Source organism: Pinus tabuliformis, chromosome 4_2 (assembly GCF_031772625.1).
Source record: "Pinus tabuliformis cultivar Carrire ecotype Pingquan chromosome 4_2, CPIR1, whole genome shotgun sequence".
In the NCBI taxonomy this organism is placed as follows: domain Eukaryota; kingdom Viridiplantae; phylum Streptophyta; class Pinopsida; order Pinales; family Pinaceae; genus Pinus; species Pinus tabuliformis.
The window spans coordinates 888,154,560-888,169,935 of record NC_142304.1 but is presented as its reverse complement, the minus strand read 5'-3'; the positions used below and the strand labels follow the sequence as shown (position 1 = coordinate 888,169,935).

Below are 15,376 nucleotides of genomic sequence, written 5' to 3'. Positions count from 1 at the left end.
ACAGAAAGATCAAATCTGTCTCAGAAAATCTCAGCAGGGAGTGAATGCCCCAACGACTAAAGCCCTGGATCCTTGCCTTATTGCATATAGCCAGAACGAGGGACTATGCAGAATGTTGTCCACAAACAACAGAACCTTCTCACTTTCTAAATAGGGCAGATAGCAGTTCAATGCGAAATAGCTGGTAATTGCAATGTATGTCACCTTGATCAGCGCTAGAGTCATACAAAACAAAACCGCTGCAAATAGCTTAAGCCCCAATCCCATGTTTTTCATAGGAAGAGAGACAGGATGAAAAAGAAGGGTTTTCTTAATAAAAACTGGATATTGTGGGCCAAACAAATGTAAGAAAAACAACAGCTACCATAAAATGACATGAATATGAAGGAGCTCAATAAACCAAAATCTTCTTCACTCCAGAAACTCCCTTGTTCTTCCGCGGAAACCCTAAAAAATCCAAAATACATAAAACAAACCATAAAAATCCTTCACGGAATAGAGCTGGAATACCTGTTCTGCCATGGCTGCAGGAATTCAAGACTTCTAACTTCACATTTCAAGGCCTCGGCCGCTCCCGCTCCTACCTGAGAAGTTACTAACATTTTCGATGGAAAGATGCCGATTTCATTTTTCTGGGAGGATTTCTTCTGCTTCATCATCGTGATGGTCTTTTTTTTGCGCATGAGGCGGTGGTTCAGAGCTAGAGTCCAGGCAGAGCCCTTGTTGGCAGTGCGAGCCAAGCACATGTCAGCTGCAAAACGAATGGCTCGCTGGCGGTGCGTCTGTCCCACTTTCTCATTAACCGTTCAGTTCTGGATCAGTGTTGGATCAACGATCACAATTCATTCAATCATCTAACACCACAAATCCACGGTAAACAATAGGACACGGTGGCAACTGGGGCAATTCATTTCAAAGGGAAACGCCTTACGGCGTAATAAAATATATGCACTTGTTAACAAAATAACCGTATAAAATTTTATCAAAATTAAATATTTTTACATATCATTCAGACATTCAGAAAACCATTCAACCAACCATTCATACATTCAAAAAAGCATTCAAACATGTATAGGAGGACTTACCTGGTCTAGACAAGGATGCTAAAGAAGCTGACAAAATTCTTGGCACCAACCAACCATCGTCACACAAAAATCCTGGCGTCGACCAACCAACCTCATGTAAAATTACTACAAAAATTCCCCTGGTGCCAACAAACGCTGCAAAAAAGGAAACAAAAAATTACTGAATCCGTAAAAAACATTTTTTTTTTTTAGAAAAGACAGTTGATGTACATACCCAATCATTTCCTCCACCAAACTGATGATCAAAATCACAGTAACACACTAACAACGCTTGACACAATCACAATAACACACGAACAATGCATAAAACTTTACAACAACATCAGGGACCCGATATATATAAACATTTTTTTTGGCCGAATTATGTATTCGATCAAATTTTTTTTTTGTCGTTTTTTCAACTCCTGAAAAAAATCTTTTTACTGGTCGGTGTTAATCTAAACGACCAATTGTTCGATTGAATGTTTGTATAATAGTTTAGCTGAATAAATATAGAAAATTTGGTCAAGGAAAATTTTGGTTCATCCAAAAGACTAAGATTGTGAATTTTTCGGGGGCATTTCTCACAAAAGTGTAACCTAGCTTCACCTTTTTACCGCTAAAAGTCCTTACAGGGTGGGTGCCAGCCCTTGGTCACACTAAGGGTAGAAAGAAACATTACTTGAACTTAGTTGCACCTCATTGGAAAATGAAGACCTTTATGGGTTTGGTACTAAGAGATAAATAAGTCAAGAAATACAACATTTTTTCTGCCCTCGAGGATGTCAAAAGGATGTTGAGGAACTTTCGATTCTGTGTGGATAGAATGGATGATCATCTCATGCATGTGGAGAGCCATGTTCCTTAAGAGTCAAATGGAGGAGATACTAGAGACCCTCTTGTTTCAAGTGTCTGTGTTTTGACAAACGTGTCTTGTTCAGATAATGATAAATAATATTGGGTGGTGGGTGATGGGTTTTAGCTCCCTCCTCAAGCACTTATTTTTTGTTTCTCATTGGCCCTGTCACAGCCTTGTTTCCTACGATTATGACGACATATCAGAGTCATGTCCATGTCTTTTTTGGTTTGAATATGGTCTTTCTTTCTGGACTCTAGTGCATTTTGTCTAGTGTGGGGTTTATATTTCCTGAGTCCTCTTAGTGAAAGGGTCTCACGTTGGTGGCTATTGTGTCATGGGTTGACGGTGGTGTTCACGCTTTAGCAGTGTGATGACGATAGTGATGCGCTTGGGGACTTTACCTTGCGGCATTTGGGTGGGCACTCGTGGATGAGTAAGAAGTAGTGAAAGTGGCATTCGTCTCGGTGTTTTCGGCATGCCCTCAATCTAAGTTGTAATGTGATGAAAACTAATTCTAGGGTCTCTTCATTTTCAATATTTTTACAAGTCTGATCTTGGGACCTGTGGGTTATGGGCCCAAAAAGCCTATCCGCAACTGCATTTTGATCTCTCTTGCTTCATTTGGAATAATGAAGGCCCTCTCCAGAACAAACTAGGGACGTTCTCATCATCCTTCATCCAAATACAAGGTAGATTTTACCGACGGTTTATTCTACTGGAAGGATGCTAATGTAGAACAGACACCATGGTAGGCCTGGAAGATCAACTTAATCTTTCCTACTTGCATAACGTGGAAATGAGTGACATCCAAGTTTCAACAAAAAAAAAGAAAACAACCAGACGTTCAATGTCAAATGAACTTCAAGAGTCCCAAATTGAACCAAACGTTGGAATGCCCACAGCTTTGCATCCGTTCACCACATCCCTTCTTCTGCTCGAATTGCCCATCACAATCGCCACTTTGGCTTCCCACCTTCAAACTGCGTCCACTGTCATCTCCGTATGCAGTGATTTCTGCTGGGTTTTCCATGGTCTTTCAAAATAATCGTACTCAGTCAAATATTTTTTGCTCGTAAAACCGGAAGCACAAAATTGCCATTGCCACAGCCAACCTCCAGGATTTTATTACTGCCATCTGCTTGCAACAGCTCGGGAAATTCCTTCAACAAATACTTTCGTTCCTTGAAGAAAGTTCCTCTCAAACAACGTTGATGAAAGCTCTGCCTTGCCTCCCTGTTGCTGCAACACTTTGTCGCCTCATCATCTTCTTCGTCGACTGCAATTTCCACACCATGGTTTGTGTGCTCCATTACTCTCCTCAAATTGAATATGAGATTTCCAGGTTCGAGTCTAGTCGTAACTCAGTGGCTACTAAACCAAAACAAAAACTACTTGTGTTTGCTTCAACCGAGACCTTCTCTCCTCTTTTTTGCCGTGAAAAAAAATCATATAAAAATATTTTGAGTCTCTACGGAAATTAATGCAAAATGCTGGCAAACAATACACAGACACAAGTTCACATAAGACACATTTTATTATGTACAAACTTAGATTACAATTTTAAGACATCTCAGCCTTAATCAAGATTTTCCTAGCAACTACATTTTGCCCTCTCTCATGCGCACAATTTTTCTTTTTCCTCTCCTTCTTGATTCTCTCCTGAATCCTTCAGTTCTTATTACACATACATTCAGTTTTAACTGATTTTTTAACTAAAATTAGTTCATTAACTGAATCTTGTTCAAGATTGGCCTAGCTGTCCATGCGGTCGTCCTGCTGTCCTCTTACTCTAATTTTTTTCGTTGAGGCTTCAGATGCTCCTGCATCAGACTCCCGAGGTACAAAAATTATGACCTCCTGGTCATATGCTCCCGAGGTACAAAATTATAACCTCCTAGTCATATGCATTTCCTTTGCAATTCTACCCATTTACTTCGCAATTCTACCCACTGTTTCACTTCATCAGTGGAACTGCCTTCATGTGAGATGCAACCAAAACTCTGCCATAGCAAGTCCTCCCTGCTACCAGATGCCCTACCAAGCTTCTCTGCTGAGCTTAGTCCTCTTGGCATCTCCGCGGTTCTCTCCTCTCGAACCAATTGAGCACTCCTGCTCCAGGTTTGCTGCAATCTTCTCACCTTCACAAAATAAATTAAAAAAAACTACAAGCTTACAAATCTTCAACAAACTGTACCTCTTCTTTCTTCGTACCTCTTCTTTCTTCGCATGCAAAAAAAACTCCTCTCCGCAGGAAATCTTTCCCGCTCTGATACCACTTGATGAAAATGAATTCTGGGGTCTCTTCGTTTTCAATATTTTTACAAGTCCGATCTTGGGACCTGTGGGTTATGGGCCCAAAAATCCTATCCGCAACTGCATTCTGATCTCTCTTGCTTCATTTGGAATACTGAAGGCCCTCACCATAACAAACTAGGGACGTTCTCATCATCCTTCATCCACATACAAGGTAGATTTTACCTACGGTTTATTCTGCTGGGAGGATGCTAATGTAGAACAGACACCATGGCAAGGCTGGCAGATCAACTTAATCTTTCCTACTTGCGTAACGTGGAAATGAGTGACATCCAAGTTTCAACAAAAAAAAGAAAACAACCAGACGTTCAATGTCGAATGAACTTCAAGAGTCCCAAATTGAACCAAATGCTGGAATGCCCGCAGCTTTGCATCCATTCACCACATCCCTTCTTCTGCTCGGATTACCCATCACAATCGCCACTTTGGCTTCCCACCTTCGAACTGCGTCCACTGTCATCTTCGTATGCAGTGATTGCTGTTGGGTTTTCCATGGTATTTCCAAATAATCGTACTCAGTCAAATATTTTTTGCTCGTAAAACCAGAAGCACAAAACTACCATTGCCATAGCCAACCTCAAGGATTTTATTATTGCCATCCGCTTGCAACAGCTCGGGAAATTCCTTCCACAAATACTTCCGTTCCTTGAAGAAAGTTCCTCTCAAACGGCGTTGACGAAAGCTCTGCCCTGCCTCCCTGTTGTTGCAGCACTCTGTCGCCTCATCATCTTCTTCGTCGACTGTAATTTCCGCGCCATGGTTTGTGTGCTCCATTACTCTCCTCAAATTGAATATGAGATTGCTAGGTTTGAGTCTGGTCGTAACTCAGTGGCTGCTAAACCAAAACAAAAACTACTTGTGTTTGCTTCAACCGAGACCTTCTCTCCTTTTTTTTGCCGTGAAAAAAAATAATATAAAAAGATTTTGAGTCTCTGCAGAAATTAATGCAAAATGCTGGCAAACAATACACAGACACAAGTTCACATAAGACACATTTTATTATGTACAAACTCAGATTACAATTTTAAGGCATCTCAGCCTTAATCAAGATTTTCCTAGCAACTACATTTTGCCCTCTCTCACACGCACAATTTTTCTTTTTCCTCTCCTTCTTGATTCTCTCCTAAATCCTTTAGTTCTTATTACACATACATTTAGTTTTAACTAATTTTTTAAACTAAAATTAGTTCATTAACCAAATCTTGTTCAAGATTGGCCTAGCTGTCCATGTGGTCGTCCTCCTGTCCTCTTTCTCTAATTTTTTTCATTGAGGGTTCGGATGCTCCTGCATCATAATGCTTCCTTGTTGCAAGGGTTTCCAAGTTTAAAGAGATCAGGAAATACAAATTTTGTATGCATGTAATTAATATTAGTTGTTATAAGCAACAGAGGTCAATATCAAGTTGCTAGAACTCCCTTTATACACCAAAAACTATTTATGTAGCTTAGTTTTCTTAATTAATACAAAATTATTAAATTCGTAATTAAAATAAAATAAAAATAAAATAAATAAATTATATATATATTTTAATGTTTTCTATATATATAAATAATTATTTTCAAACTCTTATAATATTGGCATATTGTTTTACAAACTTCTAACTAAGAAATTATTCTTAAATTATTTTTCATAAAATATTCAAAATATATTTACATATATATTCAACTTTCATAATCTTTGAGAGAGTTAGACTATTAATAAAAAAAAAATCAGCAAAATATAATTTTAAAAATAATGTAAATAAAAATAAAAATTTCAAGGAATTTTTTTGTGAAGCATCTCCAAAAATTCATTTATTTCAAGGCCAATGCTCTTAATTTTTAAGAATAGTTTTTAGAAACACCTTTTAAATTTAATTATTTTCAATGGAAAGTAGTTTTTGCAATACCATTTTTTAAAATAATCTTGGTAATGTTTTTAACAAAATCATCACTAATCAACATGGTTGTTAAACTATATAAATGTAATATATCATTAGTTTTTATTATTCAAATGGTTCATTGCATTATTTGTATTTCATTTTACTAAAAATAATCCATATCATTTTACTAAAAATGCTGCAAGATGATGATGAGTACTTAGTACATCCTTTGTCATTATAAGGATAAATTCCCTCGACCAGAGTGGCATGTCTCTCCATGTGATGTTCTTAGGAACTCTCACTCAAATGGGCCATCCATCACCATGAGAAGCTAATAAATTCTCACATGATATGGCATACAAGTATCCTTCAACATAATGGTAACAAAGATATTGACAAAAGAACCATCATCTTAGAAAATCAAAAGAAAGACATGACATAACTGCATCATATACCTCTACTTTCGGGGATGGTGGGAAAATGCAAAGCTCTACTGAAGAAATGGTTTGCACAGTTGAATTCATGGCACGAAATCATGTCAAACGACTATAAACTTAGCCCCTTTATGACAACGTCGAATTCTGGGCTCTCGAGAATCTTGAAGATTTCATCAAAGATTCCTTTATGGAGATGGACAAAAAATATGCTACTCGAATGAAAAATCCTGAGCACACCACTATGCTCCCTACGAATTTCTGTGAAAAATAACTATAAAGTCAACAACCTTCTGCCTCGGTCTAAAATCAGCCTCTAAGGGAATATTTTAGAATAGACATGATTCTGCAAGGATTCCTTGCTGCTAGTTTCTTGAATTTATTTTGCTCAGATGGGGAAATAGACCACAGCATTGCACTCCCTACAAAATTATGATTATTTTGAGTATAAAGTTGACATGATTCCGCCACTGTGAAAAATCACCCTGTAGGGAATCTTTTAGATTCTTCACCATTCTACAAAAAATAATATTCTGCAGAATATTCCAGGAAATATTCCAATGGAATATTTTGTCTTGAAATATGTGTCTAGCTGGGAGTGGCTCCTCGACTCCTGGTTCCATAGTCCCTCCTCTCTCATATGTCGGCGAATGATAAATGTTGGGGTTTAAATAATGTTTGTGAGGATGATAGGACAACGATTGGCCAATTGTGATCCAAACTTAAACAGGAATGCAACAAATTACATATATAACCATAAATACAGAGAGGCAACAAAAATAAAACTTCATTTAATTAATATCAAATATTGAAATATGCTTACAAACAGAATGGAAATAAGACTAGCTTGGGTGATGGTAGCTTATCTCTGAAAATAGATGTGACGGTTACATGCCTCTGAACTCCGTTACAATGAGGCTTGAAGGCCTATTTACTATTGAAAAACAATGAAAAACCTTAAACATACAAAAACCTAACTCTTCGAGAGGAAGCACCAAAACTATGGGCATTGTTTGGGTAAATTGGTACATCAACTGCCAGGGGTCGTAACTTTGGCATACGATCTCCGTTTGATGTGCGAAATACCTTGTTAGAGAGATCTATCTGAGGGATACAAATTTCGAGTGGCCAAAATATAATAACCACCCATGTTGGCCCAAATTTTCCAAAGAAAACATCATTTAGGGCCTCAAAACGGCTCTGGAAGTTCAGCACCCGAAAAACTGCCAAAAATAGTAAACTGTGCTACAATTAGAGAAACTGAAAAATTGAAAGAGAAAATGGTGGGGGTTCAAGTGGAATAGGCGGGTGGTCACAAAAATCCACCTAGATCAACTTGGGCCATTGGTTGGCCCATGTCTAGCAAGCCATTGGGCGGGCGGAAGACCAGGGGTCGACTCCCCTAGTGGCAATTTTGTTGGCACAATAAGTTTTGTTGGCATTCGTTTTATGTGTTGGCAATTCATTATGAAATGGTTAAAGTGATAATATTTTGCGCAGAGAGTTATGACCATTTGGTGTGTGTTTACAATGCTTTGGGTTTTACATTGTTGTTATGTGGTGTATTAAAATGTGGTAAGACTGCCATGTTGGGTGGGGCCGACAGACCTGCCAGTTGTGGGATCAATTCCCACAGGTCTTTGCTTGTGTAACGACCACATATATGTTTATGGTGTTTGAAGTTTTGTGAGGTTTGACCACCTGCCAACCGTATTTGTTGTTTTTTTTAATTATATATATGTGGTGTGTGGTTGGGCTCAGTTTGTCGGGTTTGACCACTAGCAAATTGACCCATTCATTTTTTTTATTTTTTTTAATAACCAACCATTCAAAATTAATCCATTAGTTTTTAAAGGTCACTGGAAAAACTAAATAGGTGACAAATTCACTTATTCATGTTGCCAGATTTCGTGTGTTGATATTCTGCCAAATTGTTGCCTCGTTAGTGACTACCAATTTGCAAAGTTTGACAAATTTTTTTACTGCCAATAGCTTGAGCATACGAACTCGGATTTGAGTGTCATTTAAGCTGTTGGAATTAAGATGTCAAGCACTACGATATGGTCTTGGTTTCACTTCAATATTAGGACTTTTATTTTTGATATTTTCTATAGCCACTAAGTTCTGAGCGTGTTTGGAGCCACCTGGATCTTTCCTCCCCACTGAGGAGATTTTGGTCCTCCAAAAACATGAATATAATCTGCCATTGCTATATTACATTATCTGCACCACAAGTCTCTTGATAGGTCACACTTCCTTCTCCTTCACTCTTGTTCTTTGGAGCCATAAGTAATGAACCGACACCCACATTCTCTACAAACCTGTAGTACAATTTTTACAAACTATATGCTCAACTACATGACCAATCATGCCCCAAGCATCCTTATACTTTCCAAGATTTTATAAGACACACTATTTGGTCAAGTTTACATAATATTAGAAACAAATACCCCAACTATTAATAAAAGGCTAAAAAAACATCATCGTTGCTTTGAAAAGCGATGGAAAACACATCATCACTTTTACATTTATATCCCAACATATGATTTATAAAATACAACAACGAAAATATACCATATCTAGTAAAACCATCTCTTACTTAACAAAGTGAACCACAAGGAATGTGGTGGATTTTCTTGTTGAACATCCATTCCAAATGGTTCCTACACAGGCGCTTTCTCCTTGAGGCACTGCTCTTGGTGGAGCCTCCAACATGTGGCTCTTTGGTGTCCACCTCTATTTCAATGTCTGCAAAAGGTCTTCTTCATCTAGACCTGCTTAACCTTCTTCCTTTCTTGATGTGGAGAAGGCCTTTCACGCCTCATCCTTTTTCTTGTTTCCATTCTCTTCCAACACTCACGAACCACATGGTTATGTAAACGACAAAAACTACATGGTTTTCTATGCCATGATTTCTGCTCGTCATTAACAATATGCTTGTAATCAAAATGAACTTTAGAATATTGAGACTTTTTATACCTCTCTTGACTATCTATAGTGTGATCTCGGTGATCAGAGCTTTCCTCAACTCTTCCTCCCCAATTTTCACTGTCATGGGAGGATTGTGATGTGTTCCAATCATCCTCTTTCTTCGATGACATCGACAATTCATTGGAAGCTTCTGATACCTTTGAGCACTCTCTTCTAGTGTATCCTAAACCTGCAAATCAAGGTCTTTATAGAACCTCCAATGGTTGAGTCATTCCTTAGCCATTAACACCAAGTCCTCCTCCTTTATACCCTATCTTGGTAAGGAGTCTCATGCCAGTTCCTAAATTGGGTACTTCAAGGCTTCCAACAAATATAACATCATGTGAAAATGAAACTACGGAACAATTAATATTGTTTACCTCAGTTATCGATTCTGAAACAGGTGATGATGGATTCGATAATATTTTGTTGCACCTCAATTTTTCCAAGGCCTCTTCTGTGGCTTGTGACTCAAAACTGTGGTATTTGTTTCTCCTCCTTTTATTCTTTTAAAAGTTTCCTCAATTCAACATTCTATACTTGAAGGCTCTGATTGATCTCCTCATCTGAACGATGAGAAGACGATGAAGAAGGTGAATGTTTACTCGAGTGGGTATATGGAGCATCATCCTTTTCTCTTTCTTTTTCCCATTCCTCTCTTGCTATCTTCTCCTCAAACGTAATACATTATGTCTACCATGCATTCCATCCTGAGGAGGTCCTCATAGAGATCTATGTTGTTCTCCATTTCCCTTCATGTTGCATGTTTAATCATGCAATTCACATCAATAAGAAGACCACTCTGATACAAAACTTGATCTAGATCTCTTCAGATACCGGAATTAACCAAGATATTTAAACTATGTGATGTTAACAGAATTGCATATGAAAGAGCATGGAAAGCCACATGTTCATACCGTAAATAAGATGAAACATAATGACAACCATCAAATCACAAGACACAAACACATTGATAATGAAGTTCACCCAGTGAGGGTTACATCTCCAGGCTCAGTGTCAAGAGTGGGGAGGCCACTTCATTAAATGTCACAAAATGATGATGATTACATAGTACATTCTTTGTCATTACAAGGACAAATTCCCTCAACCAGAGTGGTATGTCTCTCCACGAGACATTCTCAGGAACTCTCACTGAAATAGGCAATCCTTCAACATGAGAAGATAATAAATTCTCACATGACTTGGCATAGAAGTATCCTTCAACATAATTGTAACAAGGATCTTGGTAACAAAATCATCATCTCAACCAATCAAAAGAAAGACATGGCATAACTGCATCATATACCACTACTTTCGGGGATGGTCAGAAAATGCAAAGATCTACTGATGGAATGGACTACACCATTGAATTCATGGTGGGAAATGTGTGAAACAACTATAAACTTGACTAATTTCTGACACCATCAAATTCTGGACCCTCGGGAATCTAGACGATTCCCTCAAAGATTCCTTCCTGTAGATGGCCGAAAAATCTACTGTTCGGATGAAATTTCTGAGCACACCACTACACTTCCTGTGAATTTCTATGAAAAATAACTATAAAGTCGACAACATTCCACCTCTATAAAAAATTAGCCTCTAAGGGAATATTTTAGATTCCACAAGATTCTGCAAATATTCCTTATTGTTGTTTGCTTGAGTTTATGTTGCTTATATGGGGAAACAAACCACATCACTACCTTCCCTATGAAATTCTGGTTCTTTTGAGTATAAAGTTGACATGATTCCATCACTGTGAAAAATCACCCTCTCGGTAATCTTTTAGATTCCTCACCATTTTGCAAAAAGGAATATTCTATAGAATATTCCTTCTTAAAATCAATGTCTAGTTGAGCATGGTTCCTTGGCTCCAGGTTCCACAGTTTCACCTCTCTCCTCTTTCAGCGAATGACAAATGTTGGGGTTTAAATAATGTTTGTGAGGTGGATATAACAACGATTGGCCACTTGGGCCGTTGGTTGGCCCACAAATGACAAGTCGTTGGGCGAGCGGAGGACCAGGGGTGGACTCACCCAATGGAAATTTTGTTGGCCCAATAAGTTTGGTTGGAATTCGTTTTATGCGTTGGCAAGTTGTTATGAAATGGTTATGTTTAAAGTGGTAACGGTTTGGGCATATTGTTATGATCGTTTGGTGTGCAGTTACAATGAATTGGGTTTTATGTTGTTGTTATGTGGTGTATTGAAATGTGGTAAGACTTCTGCGTTGGGCATGTATGGTGGACCCACCGACCGCGGGTTTGATTCCAACTGATCTTGGCTCGTGTAACGACCACATATATGCTGACAATGTTTGAAGATTGGCGTGATTTGACCACCTGCCAACTGTATTTGTTGTTTTTTTTAGTTATATATATGTGGTGTGGTTGGGACCCGGCTGGCCGGGTTTTACCACCAACCAACCAAAACCCATTCAATTTATTCTTTTGATTTTTTAATAACCAGTGATTCAAAATTAATCCATTCGGTTCTTAAGGGCCATTGGAAAAACTAAAGAGGTGATAAATTCGCCCTTTCCGATGGCCAAATTCCATGAGCAAAGATTCTACCAAATTCTTTCCTCATTAGTGACTACCACTTGGCCAAGTTTGAACAAAACTTTGACCGTGAATATCTAGAGCATACAATCTTGGATTTGAGTTCCGTTCACACCATTAGAATCAGGACTTCGAGAACTACGATCTGGTACTGGTTTCACTTCAATATAAGGACTTTGATTTTTGAGCTTTTCCGTAGCCACTATTGAGTTCTGACCATGTATGGAGCCACCTGGATCAGTGGGTGACAAACCTTGGTCACACTAGGGGTAGAAAGAAACAGTACTTGAACTTAGTTTCACTTCATTGGAAAATGAAAATATTGTTGGGTTTGGTACTGAGAGATAAATAGGTCAAGAAATACAACATTTTCACCTCCCTAGAGGATGTCAAAAGGATGTTGAGGAAATTGCGGTTCTGTGTGGATATAATGGATGATTGAATCACGCATGTGGAGAGGCACGTTCCCTATGAGTCAAATGGAGGAGATACTAGAGACCCTCCTGGCTCAAATGTTCGTGTTCCAACAAACATGTCTTGTTCAAATAATGAGCAATGATATTGGGTGGTGGGTGATGGGTTTTGGATCCCTCCTCAAGCAGCTTTTTTTTTGTCTTTGGTTGGCCCTGTGATGGCCTTATTTCTTGGGATTATGATGACATATCTGAGTCATGCCATATTTTTTTGGTTTGGGTATGGTCTTTTTTGTTGAACTCTAGTGCATCTTGTCTAGTATGGGATTTATATTTCCCTAGTCCTGTTAGTGGATGGGTATAGCATTGGTAGCTATTATATCATGGGTTGATGGTGGTGTTCACGATTTAGTGATGTGATGGTGACAATGATTCCCTTGGGGAATTTACCTGGCGACATTTGGGTGGGTGCTCATGGATCAGTAAGAAGCAATGAAAGTGTTGTTCGTCTTGGTGTTTTTGGCGTGACCTCAATCTAATTTGTAATGATTCCTTGTTTGGAGGGTTTCGAGGCTTAAAGAGGTCAAGAAATACAAATTTTGTATGCATGTAATTAGTATCAGTTGGTATAAGCAATAGAGGTCAAGATCAAGTTGCTATAACTCCCTCTGTACGCAAGAGCTATTTATATATCTTAGTTTTCTTGATTAATACAAAATTATTAAATTCACACAACTGTTGGCATTATGTTTTCTGGTATGACTGTATGTTACAGATGTTGTACTTGATGGCAAATCCAGTGGTAAGGCTCTCAGTCTGTTGAAAATTAAGAAGGACGCAGGTATTCCATGCAGAACCCGCGTCCCCGCAGGTATTCCATGCAGAACCCGCGTCCAGGGACGCCGGCCAGCCGTTCAGGGGGTGCGTCTACCCAGTGCACACATTTCAAGGCAGAGAAAAGCACATGGGGGTTTCTTGTGTGGTATCTAGCCGACGGTTTTGTGTTTCTATGGTGTCGGCTCGTGGTATTGTTCCATGTTTTGGGGAGGAGCTTGCCTATATAAAGCAAAGGAGTTCATTTGGATTGAGCAAGTGTCTTGGGTTGAATATCTTATTTGGTGAGATCTAGTCCAGATCTAAGAGGGCGAATCTTCTAATGGACTGTGATCTCTATGGCGCATGATCAGATCTGTAGATCTGACTGTTTGGGTCTGTTCTGAAGTCTTCATATCATTTACATCTGAAGGGTCGCAGGTTCAGTGAAGGGAAAGTGCGCCGGGACGCTGATACTGTAAAAGGCAAGTGCGCCGGGACGCTGATACTGTAAAGGGTAAGTGCGCCGAGACGCAGTATAGTAGAAAGAGACCTGCGTGGGGACACAGGGCGATCAAGTTTCAAGTGCGTCTCTGAAGCAGAAGGACGCGACGCGATAATGTTTTCAGGTGCGTCTCTGTAGCGAAAGACGCGACGCGATAGTATCTTTGGGTGTGTCCCTGAAGCAACAGAACGCAGAGCAGACACAGGAACAGTGCGTGGGCACGCAGCGGAGCAGAAGGATATCTGCGTGTGGACGCAGAGTAGCAGAAAGTTAACGGCGTCTGGTCGCAGGCCACAGAAAGAAAAACTGCGTCTTTGTTTTAAGATGTTCTGTTGACTGATTTTCTCTGTTGATAAGGTGTTCTGGGTTGTTTCTGTTATTGCTGATCTGATATCTGTAGTGGTCTATATCTGTTATGTACTTGTTGATCATCTGATGCTTTATGAAAAGAAGTAGGGGGTTGTAGCTCCCTTCCAGGAGTAGACTGGAAAACGAGAAAGAGAGAGAGTTGTAGCTCTCTGCAGGTTGCAGCCTGCGTACTGGTAAAGGACTGCACCAGTACAAAATCATTGTAAAAGAAGTTTCTAAATTGAAAGAAGATAGAGACATATTGCAGCAGGTGGTTTTCACCCACATTGGGTTTCCACCTTACATCTTGTGTTCTTTGGTGTGATTATCTGTTTTTCATGCTCATTATTTTATGGTACTGACATGCAAAAATAATTCAAAGATCAAATAAGGAAGATTTATTAAATTGCTTGATAATACTGATTCACCCCCCCTCTCAGTATTATTTTCAACAATTGGTATCAGAGCAGGTCCTTCAGAGAAGCTTGATCGCTTGAAGGTAGATCGTTCATCATGAGCAACTACGAGAAAGAAGCATCAATCAGGCCACCTATTTTTGATGGGACAAATTTCAATTATTGGAAGGTAAGAGTTACTGCATATCTTCAATCTCTTGGTACAGAAGTTTGGAACATTGTAGAAACAGGCTATGCTTTTCCTTCAGCTACTCCTACAGATCCTGCTGAGAAAAAGCAGTATGAAACAAATGCAAAAGCAGTCAGTACTCTATTAGGAAGTATATCCCAAACAGAATTCATGAAGGTCATGCACTTCAAATCAGCAAAAGAGATATGGGACAAAATGATCACTAGCTATGAAGGAGATGAACAGGTAAAACAAGCTAAACTTCAAACTCTCAGGATTCAATATGAGACTCTCAAGATGTATAATGATGAAAGTGTGGCTAATTATTTTCTTTGGGTAGATGAGATTGTTAATTGTATGAAAAATTTGGGTGAAGAAATAAAAGAGACTATAGTAGTTCAAAAGATTCTAAGATCATTATCCCCCAAGTTTGAATCTAAAGTATCTGCAATAGAAGAAAAGGAAAATCTCCGTGTTCTCACCATGTCTCAGCTACATGGAATTCTAACTGCTTATGAAATGAGAAAGGGAGGTCCATCAGACAGAAGGGAAGCTGCTTTTAAGGCATCAGGCAAAGAAGATTACTATGAAGCAAGCCATGTTCCAGAAGAAGAGGAAGAAGAATCAAATTTTGTCAGAAATCTTCAAAGGGG

The 15,376-nt window shown here is 38.9% G+C and overlaps 1 pseudogene; it reads left to right on the top strand.

Annotated features, from left to right (window-relative positions):
- Window positions 1-4,547: 4,547 nt before the first annotated feature.
- The window catches only part of LOC149172549 (uncharacterized), a 40,073-nt pseudogene continuing 29,244 nt past the window's right edge, over window positions 4,548-15,376 (top strand).